The sequence below is a fragment of the Nelumbo nucifera genome, chromosome 2, assembly GCF_055504915.1.
Source record: "Nelumbo nucifera cultivar China Antique chromosome 2, China Antique-T2T, whole genome shotgun sequence".
Lineage (NCBI taxonomy): Eukaryota > Viridiplantae > Streptophyta > Magnoliopsida > Proteales > Nelumbonaceae > Nelumbo > Nelumbo nucifera.
The window spans coordinates 112,283,740-112,298,983 of record NC_142650.1 but is presented as its reverse complement, the minus strand read 5'-3'; positions in this window follow the sequence as shown (position 1 = coordinate 112,298,983).

The window sequence follows — 15,244 nt, the reverse complement described above, 5'->3', positions numbered from 1 at the left end:
GCCAGAGACAGTAAATTGTCGTTGACTGTTTGTCGTTGTGTTCAAGTTGAGTTTGAGGGTTTCTTCGAGTTTCAGAATTGATGGTGATGGACTGACTGACTAATAAACCCTAGCCCCAGGAGGTGTGTTTGGTTGCAATAGTAACTGTACTCCGGGTAATGTTTAGTGCGACTCCGAATCTCGCTTTTAATACTTTTAACTACTTTCACCGTAACGGTCAAATAACAGTGGCAGGCTACCGGCGATGAACGATGGATGGTACATAACATCAATTGATCAAAACAACACTTTCCAAAAGGCCGTTATTACTGACTGTCCTCCGTTAATGGGCCCACTCTTACACGCGGTAGTTCTCTGACGTCAGATTGGGTTCTACTTAACACGCGTGCTCCACCTTGTAGTGTCACGTGTTTCACCAGACTCTAGTCAGTTCCCCCTGTGTGGGCCCTTGTACTGAGTTGGATCTTTTTGCTTTCTCTGATCTGCTATACAGCTATACTTTCCGTTCAGCGTTTCTCTCTTTATTAGGCTCCGTTTGGTACGCGGGAGAGTATTGAAAAACAATGGAATATTTCTAAAAGATTCTATTCTCGTGCGTTTATTTATGAGAAGGAAAAAAAATCATGAGACGTAGCACATATGGGAATTGTCCTTCTAAGTCAGACTTTCATTCTCATTTACTAACTAATGTGGGATTTGGGGAAATACTCAATGGTTGCATTAACTTTTAAATCAAGCATAGGCCTAAAACTTAACCAAACCTAAGGATGGTAATGGGATGGGTTAAGGGAGGGTTTTATAAATTCTATACGCTACTCACCTCCCTAAATTTTCCAACCTATACCCACCCCAAAAGCCATAGAAGGTTGGATTTTGAGAAGCCAAATTCTCCCTGCACATAAAAATGGAAAACCCTCCTTGACCCTACCCTCCCCACATTTAAGGGTAAAGTAGGTTGGGTTTATAATCCACATCTAGTTTCCTATTATTTCTTGTTATATATAAGAAATAAATAAGTAAAATAGCATGGACATACAACAAAATTTCCAATTATTTGATTAAGATATGTAAAAAACACATAAACTATCAATTATCTATCACATAAAATTCAAAATATTATTAAATTCAACACCTAATATATAAATTTCATATGCTTTCCAACAATATTTGAGTTGGGGAGGGTCGGGTTTAGCCTAATATCAAACCCTATTTGTACTCATACAAGATGTAGAATCTCAAAACCTGTCCCCACCTCAAAATTCGTCCTTCAAGCATAAAAAAAAAAAAAATCAGACCCATCAAGACAGGTAAGGGCAAGTACCCACCAAGTAGGGTAGAAATCATCATTCCTAACCGAGCCCAATTTAACTTCGGATTGTGTAAATTTTTACATATATTACATGTTATTTAATTAAAATTGAATTATTAAATTTTTATTATTTAATGTCATGGACCCAAAGTCATTACTCATTAAGCTTGAAAAGCCCATACGCGCCTGGTCCGAGCCCTTATAAGTCTAGGCTTGGGCTTCCAATTTAGGCCCAAGGTGTAGGCCAGCCCAGGCCTGGGCCTAGATTAAAGACCTTATCATTGGTGCTAAATCTAGCCTAGCCTGGCCCATGATCACCCTTATTCTTTGATCTATAGAAAAAAAAACGGCAGCCACAACTTTAAAGTGATTACTAGATTTTTGTATTTTCAAATGGTTTTGAAAATTTGATGACACAATTGTTTATAATAGCCAAAAGATGTTTGTAATGTAAATATGTAATTACTTATGTTACTATATGTCTTTCTTTTATATGGATTTTTTTGGTAAAGATTTTATATGGATTATATCCTTAGTTTGAAATTTGAATGAAATTGCTAAGTTTGTCAACAGTTTGGATTTGAAGGCTATATTCTGTAAATCTTTTAGTTTTGGATAGGATACACCACTAAGCTAGAAGTAGGAAAAAAGATAATCTTTTACCCACAAATCAAACATTGAAAAAGGAATGTTCCCATTATTTTTCCATGCATGACTAGACAATGGAAAGTGAACAATTCACACTTTCTCATTCCATCCCATTCTTTCCCAATCCACCCAAATCTTTCCACAAACCAAAAAAAGTAGGCTTAGTTTCTTTGCATTGAAAATTTCTTTTGTATTCATGTAAATGAATGGGAATGCAAATAGGCGGAGAGTAAATTTTATTGACCCTATGTGCTTTGATGATAACAAACTCATGAAAGTACTAACAATGTAGAAAGATAAGTGTGTAACTGCAACAAATCCTCGGTTGAACTTAAGAGACTTATTGAAGCAAATATTAATCCGAAACACAAAGGAGCAAATATTCAAATAATGAAAACTACTCTTCAATCCAAGAAATCAAGAAGATATGCTACCATGACAGCATGAGAAAGAAAAAGGAAAAAAAAAAACACATCAAGTTCCAAATGGTTTCCATGTGTTTTATTTACTTAGGACTTGTTGTTATCATTTGAAAGATGCATAGGATTGGGCTTAACTGTAACTAATCTCAGCATTACTAAGACCTTAGAGACCAATGGTTAAATTAATTTTAAGCGGTTAGGCTTTTCTCAAACTTCATCTAAGATAAATTTTGAAATTTCTAAGTACAGATGCCTAAGGAATCAATTTCCTAACTCTAGGTGTTACTGGCTAAAGTTTTCTAAGGTTTGCCATATCCTATAGTCAACTACCTATAACAATCGAGACTGGAGACATTAACTAGTCGACTGCCTATGCAACCAAGACTAGTGTCACTAAGTAGTCGACTACCTATGGATCAATAGTTGACTACTTGTGACAATTGAGCCCGGTGTCACATTGGCCCCTGCTAGTAGTCAACTAAAGAAAAAGGGGTATATGACCATCCCTGACAGCCAAGAACTTAAGTGCATCAAAGTAGTCAACTACTAGAGAGAAAAGATTCTCTCTTACAAGTAGTAGTTGATTACGTAAGACTATCAATCGACTGCCTACTCCTAACAAGGTTGAAGCAATCGACTACTTCACGAAGAAAGAAGCTTTTTTCTTACCATTTGAAGACTTAGTAGCTCTTTTTTCTTCATGTAAGCCTTTAGTATTGTTGGAAACAAGTTCTAAACATTTCAAGAATGGATTAATCACTTCCCAATGAATCTAAAATAGTCATATGCTTTCTAAGCATTATCATTACTATAAACACATGTTTGAGATGAAAATCTCAAGGAGGTGTGAAATTTTCTAGAGTGGAAAGTTCATAGAGAGCAATTGAAGAGATTATAAGCTTAAAAGAGTTTTCATCCTTATAGAAAATCTTTCAAATGTTTTGTACTTCAGGCTCCATTTGGAAGGAGTACAAATACAAATATGTAGAGTGCAAAATCTTGTATTTTGTATTATTTTATATCTATTTGTATTTGTACTCCTTCCAAACTGAGCCTCATTGATTATCTCCAATAGTCATTTAATCTCTTATAGTGTAGTGGCTCATTATTGTTTGTGCATTCTCTTACATTTCAACTGTTTTGTACTTCTTGTGTAGAGGCATTTTATACTGTGTTTTCATTGTTTATATTTGTATTTGTATTTGGGTGTTCTGACTTAACACCATAATGATTACGATAGCACCTATAAGTCTATTTAGGAAAGGTCTTATTTGCACCCATGAAGTCCAACTATTGTAAAGGGCTTGTTGGTGGTTGGCACTTTGGATCCAACACCAATTTATCAACCCAATCAAATTAGTTCAGGTTAGTTTTTTTCTATTTATCTCACTAGTTATGGCTGGAGTGAACAATTCATATAAGAGCTTATGGTTCCATTTTCTCCCAATCCCAATTATTAACTCAAATACCTTATTTGGCCCACCATGAGTAGGCACTGAGGCCTATAATTTCAAAACTCTTCCAACCCCAACAGTCTCTTTGGCATGCCTTCATTTAGCAAGTTTATGTTCTTAAGGTTGTGTTTGGTTGCAATGTAAATAAATTTGCACTGATGCAAAACCATGGCAGTGCAAATGATTTGAGTGTAAATTCTGATTTATTTTTGTTTCAAATTTCAGCTTATTTTGCTTGCTTGCAATACAAATGAAGTAAATTAAGACATGAAGCAGAATAAAGTAAAATCCAAAACAAAATTAAACAAGAATTTGCATTTTTTACATTTGCCCTCCCATGCATTGGAACTAGTGAAAATAAAATTGCACTACAACCAAACACAGCCTAAGTCTCAGTTTGAAAATAGTATAAATACAAATATGAACAATATAAATACATACAAAATACAAGGTTTTTCACTTTATATAACTACATTTCTATTCCTTCCAAACCGAGCCTAAGATATTTGGTTTTCATACTCCTAACCCACAAATTTTTGGGCTCAATGCAAATCTTCCATCAATTTAGCTAGAAGAGGAAGACTGAAAGTAGGAGTTTTAAAACCATTTTAACCATTAACTTTACTTTTGCATACAATATCCCAAATTATCTAACGAAATTTTTTTATATTGTTTTTTGGTATTAAAAAAAAAAACTTTCGATGTTGTTTAACCATAAAAGAAAGAAGGTATTGTATTTTTTTTTTATGAAAGAAGACATTGTGTAAGTTGAGATTGTCACAATGACTACTATTAATAAGATTTCCTTTCCAGCTAATGACAAGAATTTCCCCTACCAGCTATTAGTTTTACTCTCCACCATCTCTTTGAGGATAGTTTTACTCCCAGCTATTAGTTTGCAATGTAACTTATGGTTTATATTTCTCAGCTTCTACCTTATTTTGTCTGTTTGTAATGCAGATTTAAGTTGCAGTTGTCAATGGATCAAGTCTGATTCGGGCGACAGAGGGACCAATCTCAAATGGATTATTAATCCGATTGTATAAAATAAAACCCAAACCTGCAAACCAATTACTTATCGAAATAGTCAGGTCTAAGTCTAACGTGATTATACTTGTCTACTTGGTACATTGTTACATATGACAATAGCAACTTATTTTTGATAATACAAATTTAATAAAGAGGGCAGTAAATAATAAACTGTTTATGTGGTTATGCCTCAATTATATAATATTTTTGCATGTTTGTATTTGTGCTCTTCTTAAACTGAATCCATCTGTTGATATCAGTGTTTTTCAAAACTAGATCGGATTGGACGGTCGAACAGGAAAAATCGAGAATCAGTCACTTGACCTGTTCCATTTCATTCTAAAACTGTAAAACTGATTTTTGGCTAAAAACCGTTGATTTGGTTAGCAAATCACTGACCCAGGCGATCTATCCATCAAGTGATCAAACCATTAACCCGGATAATGGTTTTTGACCATTTTTTGTTTTTTATTTTTTTGTTAAAATGGGTTGTCCATTTGATTCGAATAATCGAATCATTCAACTTGGGAGTCGGACTCCAGAATGATTCCTTGTCCAATCTAATTTTAAAAACCTTGATTGATACAATAAGTGTTTTTAACCAAAATTATCTAAACTACTGTCAAACAAATATACCCTTTTAAACATAAAATATAACAAAAATTACTAATTAAAAAATAACAAACTTTATATATTATTAACTATATAATCAATTCGGAACAACAAGACTGATCCCGACCCAATTATTAATCGGAACACAAACAAAAGAACCAGAACCAACATAACTGGTTCAGTTCTATTGATAGGCCTGATTAATTTATTTATAGCTCTATATTAAGTAAAAATAAAACTTTATGCAAAATTAAAGTAGAATTTGCACTTTTTTTTTGCACTCCCATGCATTTATAATAGTCCAAATAAATTTCACTGCAAAATAAAATGAATGAAGCCTAATAAGTAATGACAACCACCATTGTTTTATGCATTTCCGTTTGGCCCTTTTCCGGTTCAACTTTAATCGCAGTCGGGAGGGCTTTAGCTTGTTGCTTTAATTGAGATGCTTTGAAGAAGCAATTTGAAGAAACTACAAGAGGAGACCACGTAGTTGAACAACAGTCCGTTTAGGTTGTTTTATCTTTCACCGGATCAAGTGCCCATCTAGGAGGGAATTCATGCAGCGACTTCTGACTTTGAATGGTGGGCCCCACACAAATAGCCTAGAAGATATTTTTGATGAAAAATCTAAAAAGTACAGATACATTTTAATTCAGCTTTTAAGGAGGTGTTTGGCATCGATGTCATTTTCTAAGAAAATGGTGCCATGTAGGCGCCAAATTAGAAAAAACGGTGTTTTAGAAAAACGGCCACTTGTTTGGTACCATTTTTCTAAAAAAACGTTGTTCTAGACCATGCCTTGGAAATCGGTAAGGTGTGGTATAAAGAAATGCCAAATTCAATATTTTCCAAAAAACAGCCTATTGCTACCAGTGGTGCAATGATGTGGCATCAATGTGACATCATCTTGGATGTTGGATAATATAGACTAATACTAAAAACAGTTCTACAGCACTGGTTCCAAACAAAACCAGTGTTGTTTTCCTAGAAAACAACCTATGTGGCAGCAACTGTTTCCAAACAAAAAATAAGCACCATTTTTTGGCAAAACAGTGCTTACAACTCAAACATACACTAACACAAACATGGTTTAAAATGTCTCTAATTTCTCTAATATTTCCATATCCATGGGTAACGCAACAAAATTTTATTGGAATCGACATTTCCCCAATAAACACTACCAGAACTATATGGAATACAATAGATAGTTTTCATAACATATTTCCATTTCTACTTCCATGGGTAGTGACATGAAATTTTATTACAATCGACAGACTCCTTAGTGAACACTGCCAATACTATGTGGAGTACAAGAGATAGTATTATAACATAAGTTGGTGACAATATTATAGACATGTGAAGTAACAAGTTTTTGTCCACCTAACTTACATGATTACAACTTCGAGTTAGCTCAATGTTCATTTCAAACATGAAGTTAAATATTAGTTTTTGTTTGTGTAATAGATTATTTGGTTAATTTATTACAATCATGTACATTTTCTATAAGTTCAAATTTTACTTTAACCTATTATATCATGAAGCTCTGAATGGTTTATAGAGCAACTTCAAAACATATTCTTTTGTATGTAACCTTAGTTTCTTAGCGTTGTTTAGTGATTTTGAAGAAGATAATAGTTTTAAAAGGTGTGCCTAAGCTTCTTTTATCATTTCATAAAATATCATTCTATATTTTTGCATATCTAACAATGTATCCACCATGTTTATAATTTTTACAATATCTCCGACATTGTTGACATGTTTCTTATATTTGGATGATCGACATTTCTATTGACATCGGCATTTTAAACCTTGTACATAGATGTTGTGTTCCCAACACCAATGCCAAACACCTACTAAGAATTGGCTTTCCAGTGAAATTAGTTTTAGTAGTTTTCTCATCACGGTTAAGTGAAGGCAGAATGATCAAAGCTGAAGCCTTCCCAAATGGGCCCTATTGCTTATAGGTAGGGCTGCCAACGGGCCAAGTCTGGATCAGGACATGACATCCCAATTATTAATCGAGACCTAGCCCGACTATTAACCAAAATAATTTGGTATAGCCGGTGTTCCCAATTATAGTGAATCTATATAAAGAACAAGTTAAACTTTGATTTTTGACCGTACAACTTTAGTAAAAATAATGACAATAAAATAGTAAGGGTCCATTTGGTTTGCATTCAAAATCAAAGTCGGAATCGGAATCGAAATCCTTCGGAATCTGAATTAGAATGGCACATTCCCATAGTCTATTTAGTTCAGACAAGAATGGGAAAGAGAATTGGAATCAGCAAGAATGGAAAAGAGAATTGGAATCAGCAAGAATGGGATTTCATTCCCAAGGGAGGGGTAGGGAATGGCCATTCCCTCCTTCAAAGGGGGAAAATGCCATTCCAACACGAATGGGAATGGGATTCCGATTCAATCCAACCAAATAGTTCCAGACCCCTATTCCCGTGAACTAAATGGGGCCTAAATTGTTTATGTTAATAAATGGAGTTTTCTCTTTTAGACGTAAGATATAATAAAAATTATAAGAAAAATAGAAAACCTTTATTTGTTATTAACAAAATAATTGGTTCGAGTATGAACTAGGACCGTGCATTCGGTTTGTTTAGTCAAAAACCAAACTGAACAAACCGAATTTCATAAAACCAATATACTATATTCCAAAACCAAAACCCAATAATACTAAAATCGTACTTAAAAACCAAATATAACCATTTAACCCAAATTAACCGATCCGATCAAACCAAAACTGAAAGTTCAGTTCGGTTATTTGGTTTCAACTAAACTATGCTCACCCCTAGTATGAACTGGTTGGGAACATGCAAGAATAAGTACCAACCCAATTATTAATCAAGACAAAATCACAAAACCTGAATCAACGTAATCAATTCAGTTCAATCAATCAAGTAGAACCGACCCATTGACAACCCTAACCATGAATGGTAAACCTTCATTGTCTTCCCACCACTAGAGGGTCATTAATAGGGTAAAATCCATCGATACATGATGTCCTAAACAAGGTTCAAAGAATCGATACGATATGCATATCGACAGTATCATATCGGTACTTAGAAACGCCCAAACACTATTTTTTTATTTTTTTTTTCAAATTTTGGTTTTTTGGGAAGCTAAAAACATATTTTTTATTATTAAAAAAAGTTGGGGTTCCGAAACTCCTGGAAACAGGCATTTTAGAGCGTATATTTTTCAAAAGATACGATACGGGGCGTATAGTTTCAATACTTTAAACCATGCTCTTAAAAGCAAAAATCATATAATACCCTGAGGTGGCGTTCTTTTTTCTGGATTTTGAGAGGGGGAAAGTTGGTCAATTTTGATTCCCATTGACCAAGAAACCCATGTTCTTTTTTCAAATATATTGGCGGACCTTATTTTCTCGGGTAAGTGATACCCATCTTCTAGGTAGGTAAATAACTTTCCCACTTATGGGGAAAGTTGCCAACACTTGAATGGGACAAAAATGACCCTTTTAATATTGGATTTTTATGGCTAAAATGGCGATTGCCATATACATGGGAAATAAAAGAACATGGGTAAATGCACTTACCCGGGTAAGTCTTTCCTAGGAAACACTTACGTAGGTAAATGCATTTACCCGAGTAAGTAACTTACCAAAAAGTGAACAGAGTCTGAGAGTATGGCATCTTGTTGTACATAAGGCTTTGTTTGGAAGGAGTACAAATGCAAATATTTAGAGTGAAAAACCTTATATTTTGTATGTATTTGTATTGTATATATTTGTATTTGTACTCTTTCCAAATTGAGCCTAAGGTTGTGTTTGGTTGCAATGCAAATAAATTTGTGCTGATGCAAAACCAGACAGTGCAAATGATTTCAGTGTAATTTCTGATCTATTTCTGTTTCAAATTTTAGCTTATTATGTTTGATTGCAATAAAAATAAAGTAAATTAAGGCAAAAAGCAGAATAAAGTAAACTCCAAAACAAAATTAAACAAGAATTTGCACTTTTTTTTTCATTTGTGCTCCTATGAATTTATATTAATGCAAATAAAATTGCACTGCAACCAAACACATCATAAGGAATATCTCCATATGAGTTTAACATGCAAGCATGGGAAATACTTCTGATGTGCATTTAGATGCCATGTTCTCAAAGTTTTTGCTTTTAGGAGATATGGGCTCAACTTCATAAACCCCATTGTGTTTCATTTGAGTTGAGCTCTCCTCTTAACAAAATCTATCCCAACATGATCTATGTCCACACATTTCACAATAAGATTAGGACCTATCATGTATGAGATGTGGCAGATGTACAATCTCAAATCGTGTTGGAATGTTTTTTGTTGGGAGTCTCCTCAAAGCAAGAACTTTTAAAACACAGAACCAGCCACACATAGGGTGTCTCCCATACATGTATCTTAAATTCATTGGAAGATGTTCCCAACATGTAGCCAAATGCCCATGCTTACAAAGTGTGTGCAAGGTTTTTGCTTCAAAACCCTAAGGACCTGTTTTTTTTTTGGGGGGGGGATTTTGAGAGGGAGAAAGTTGGTCAATATGGGATTTTGGTTCCCATTGCCCAAGATACCCATATTCTTTTTTCATGTAGAGAAAAAATTGGTAATACTTTGATGGGACAATAATGCCCCTTTTAAAAACACATGTTTGATTCATGTTCCGAAGATATTCCTAAAGTGTGTTGGATCTCTAAGCACATAAATAATGCATTTTGGGCCCAATTCTCTGAAGACCTTGATCAAACAAAATGAGATTCCCTATGGCAAGACTCCTTGATCTTTAATAGCTTGAACCCATGCTTTCCAAGGCATTATCAACAAATGGCAGCCTCCTTCAACCAAGCTCACTATTACAACGCACAAACAATCACCAAAGTAGCAGAGATGGCAACAATGGTGGAAACACCCAGGAATCAGTAGTGATAGAATTTAGTAGAACTAGTGGATTTTGGAACCACATTAGGTTCACCTATTTGATTATCGTAAGCATTTGGATCAAGTACTAATGGCTTTGGGACATTTATCTTCTAGGGTTCCCTACTCATGCCTTCTCTCTTTGGTGTAAACTTGACAACCATCTCCTTCTCTCTTCTGCACATAAATTTCAAATCAATGAATGAGTTTTTTAACATTCTTTTATTTATTTATTTATTTATTTTTTGCTTCTAGTGCTAGTGCTAGATCCCCTATCCCTCATTCTCTCCCATGATCACTACATTATAAATTTAAACTGCATTTGCTTCTGTTTTAATTTTTGTGCATGATTTCTCTTCGGCATTCATTTCCATTGAGAAATCTCAGACTTTCATAACTTCCTCTGTGATCTACAAGCCTTACTCCTTTACCTTCTAACACTGATGTCCTCTAAGAAAATGTTAGTCTTTCTATGGTAATGAAATGGACATATCCCCAATTCCTCTAAGAAAATGTTACATTCACCCAATGGGGTGAACATATCCCCAAGTTCCCTTACAATGTGCTCTGGTCTTGGTTCTAAAATATCCCTCCCACTGGAAACTCACTTATCAGCTTGTTATAAGAATTGTTCATTGCAAGAAGATTATCAAGCTTACCCAGCTCCTGTGGTAGAAGACAATGTCCATCTTTCCCTTTCCCCCCTTGTTAGATCTTGTCGTAAAAGATGATGAATAGAAGCCTTACAATGGGAGAGGAAGATGGAAGGGAAGAGGAGAGAAAGGGAAAGATGGAGACAGTGAGAGGACACAGAGGACTTGGAAGGAGAGGGGGTTCTTGTCATTGCTGCTCTCCTCTTCATCTCAAGGTTGAGGATGATGAACAGTCCATAGGAAGGGTAGTTTATGAATTAAAAAAATACCAGTTACATGTGAATGGAGTGTGATGGAAAACTAACGGTAACGGGGGTTTTAGACAATTGTCAAAGATAATAGGGGTACTTTGAGACTATGTAAATAGTAAGGGTGAGTTAGTCAATTAGCTAAACCATAAGGGTAGTTTAATAAAATTGCCCTCATTTAAAACTTTTTGTAAAGTATAACATATTTTATGCATTGGCGGGATGATTGATTTGTATATGTTTGGTTATGTGGGCGTTTATAGATGGGCCATTCATTGCTTTAAACATTTATTTGTACAACTTTACTTTAAACATATATTGCTTTTATTGTTTGGATGAGCATTACTTTAAACGTTTATTGTTTTGTTGAGCACTATTTTAAATGTTTTTTGTTTTTTCACCTCAGATTAACACCCATAAAAGTATACCACATAAGCATTTCGTTTCAAGAAATACTGGAGCATTGGGGGAAAACACGAATTTGATGTTTCCCCAAATGCCTCATGCACAAAAATCAAAGCGCTTTCATTTCAGTTTTTCAGTGTTTATTTGATAAGCAGTGAAACCAAATAGTGGTTTCATATGCAATAAACACCAATGCCTATGTGGTGTTGATGTGGCGGCATTTTTTCAATAAGTGCCCATGAAACCAACCATCGCCTTTGTTGTTTTTAACCTCAATTCTCTAGGTTTAAGTCTTATATATTGTCTTAAAGTACCCCTAAGGTTTAAGAAATTGACTAACTCTACCCTTACTGTTTACATAATGTCTTAAAGTACCCTTGGTAATTGCCATTGTCGCTAAATATTGACAAAAAAGTCAAATTTACCCTCCATTATATCTTAAATTTTCAAAATAAAACCCAACTAATAATTTTTTTTTCATTACTCTAGATTGTTGGTGTTGTCGTATATATTCAAAAATGCCTCCATGCATCTCTTGTTTCTGACAATCGTCAAGAATGCTTCCATTAGAGAAAACCCATAAAGCTTTGCTGATCAAGAATGCCTAGAATCTGATCTGACCCAAATTTAAGAGTTGCTCAAAAACACTTCAATCTGATTTGGAACTTGGAAGATGAATGTTTGTTCTAAATTCGTTTTGGGAAGGGAGAACGTGTGGTTTTATATGAGGATTTGATTATTTTGTTTTATTTTGTCTTTATTGACTGGCTCAGTCATTTATAGTTCTCTGAATCAAAATGACGATTGTTTTAGACGTCCCAAGATTCTCTCAAGATTTAAAGTTGTTGGATCAAAAGCAATTTTTACATCTTGTATTATTCTTGCTTGGTCTGAGGGGCATCAAATTTGTTATTGAAGCTGGGACTAAACACATAATTCAAATCAGAGAGGTTAGCTCCAGTGTGACTGTTGGACAGCTTGGAGGATTTCTTTTGTCTTGGGAAGACATGGCTGCCATAGATAGAAATGGGACAAAACCAAAGGAGATGCATGGAGATTTGTTTGAATTGATGGGGGGTTGATGTTATTGTAGTTGCAGCTATTATTGCGGCTATGCAGAAACAAGAGGACATCATCTCTCGACGGCAACACCGCTTTTTTCAACCTCAATATACGTCTCAATTTGCAGAGTTTGCAGTTTGCATTAGCAATTGCTTTCCTACATTGTTCTTGCTTGGTCTGAACTTCCAATGCATTAAACACAGTGTCATTCTTTGCAAGGCCTCACGATGGATTTCTGTGGCACGCTTGTAATCTCCTATCGACGACAACAGATTTAATGATCTCCTCATCTTGTTTTGCCGAAGCAATGACAAGGGGGACGATATCCACCATCTTGGGCAGAAGAATAATAGGTAGAGACGAAGGAAGTGGGGATTTGTGAGGAGGGATGGGAGGACATTCAGCAATGATGACAGAGGCGTATGGACTATGGTCTTCTTCGATGAGGAAATACAAAGAAGACAATTGTCTGAATAGAGGTAAAAGGGTATTTTAGGAAATTTTGAAAAATACATGTGATGGAATGTGATGAAAAGTTAACGGTAAGGAAAATTATAGCCAATTGTCATAAAACTTAAGGGTACTTCAAAACAATATGTAAGCAGTAAGGGTAGAATTAGTCAATTTCCTAAACTTTATGTGTAATTTAAGAAATAAAAATTTAAACATAGATAACAAGATGGATTAAAGGTAATGAACTGACTTAACCAAATGACATATTGTGAGTTTGAATCTAAAGCCTTGCAATGTTTTAAGTTTTAGAGTATTTATCAACCTAGGCGGGTTACCAGTTGAATTGTTAAAGCTCGATCAAATTTCATCAGTTTATTGGGGTTTGACCAGCTTTACTGGTTCTTCAGAAATTTAAAACCTGGGGTTCTAAAAACCAGAATGGTCTTCTGTTCTAGTTTGGGTTTTAAAGCATCATTGCTTTCCATCACGATAATCAGATTTTTGAGATAGTAAAGTTGTATTTAATAAATTATAAATAAGAATAACTTTGCCAATTTGATAATATATATTTTGAAGGAAAAATCTATGCTGCCAAAAAGACATGACACTAGAAGAACTTTGACCAATCAAAATTTGCTTGTGAATTTTGATAAATATCACCTGATTGCTTACTACTTATATGATACCAGTTTATTGGTCATAGGTTTTCCTGATATTATAGTTGAACTATTGTGAAAGGTAAAGCTAATACTTTTATTTAAGGACATAATTTGGTTGAATAAGTAGTTTTTTTTTCATGGGGCTACCCTCCCCCATCCTTTAATCCTGCCAACCCTAGTGGCTGCGAGATTTGCTCCCATGTCTCTACTACAATGAATTAAAGATCCTACGAACTAAGCCATCATCAATTTGTTTTGGTTGAATAAATTGAAAATGAGATAACAAGGATTTAGGGTTGTTAATGGGTCGGGTTTGGATTGGAACAAGGTGCCCTAGTTCCAAAGTGATTATTAACGAGGACAAAATCAAAGTCTTATAAAACCTTTGTAATTAATGATTGGGATAATCGAGTATGAACCAATAGACTAATTGGAGTGACAACTATAATTATTTACATAGATAAGGGTAAATCTCTTAAACTGCCATTGAGTTTTCTAAAAAGGTCTTAAACCTCCTCTTAAACTTGATCTACCCTTTAAACCTCCCCTAATTTTTAGGGATAAAGGGACTTATAGATTACTTTGGTTACCTTTAAGTGGACAGAGACATCAAATGTTTGTTATGCCCATACTAATTCCTGGAACCAAGTTAGTAGATTTTTCCTAATTCCATATTTACACTTGAACTGTTAATACAAGTAAATATGTTTTAGTATTTCATTTTTTTACCACATAATCAGACCCATTTTTGGGTAAGAGAGGTTTAAGGATTTTATTTTTGGCAAAAATTTTTAAGGATATTTTCTTGTTAAAGGTTTAAGGGTATTTTAATCATCAAAACATTTGATAATTTTTTAAGGTAAAAATTGATATTATCATATGTTTGAATCCATGACATTCTAATGGTGAAGTAATGGAAGGGATCTAATAGGTCCCTTTTATCTCCAAAAGTCATGGGAGGTTTAAGCACATGTCAAAGTTGATGGGAGGTTTAAGGCCTTTTTCAAAAACTGAAGAGGATTAAGGGACTTACCCTATGGAAGACTTGATTTTTGATAATATGGCTTTAATAAAAAATGATAGTTAAATGATAAATTATTTATTTGATAATAAATCTAGTGTCTTTTAACTAAAATTATCTTTTATATTATGAATCAAGTTTACTATCTTAAACCTCAAATATAACAAAAAAAAAAAGCCTAGAAAATGTAGGACCAACCCATTCTAACTCTAAAGACCTTATTTTTTTGGTAAATTTTAAATTCTACTATATTCCTAGGAACTTTAACAGGGCTGCTCATAGTCTAGCTCAGGAAATAAAGACTATTTCCGTGGGCATTTATTGAAAAAACACAACCATATCAGCGC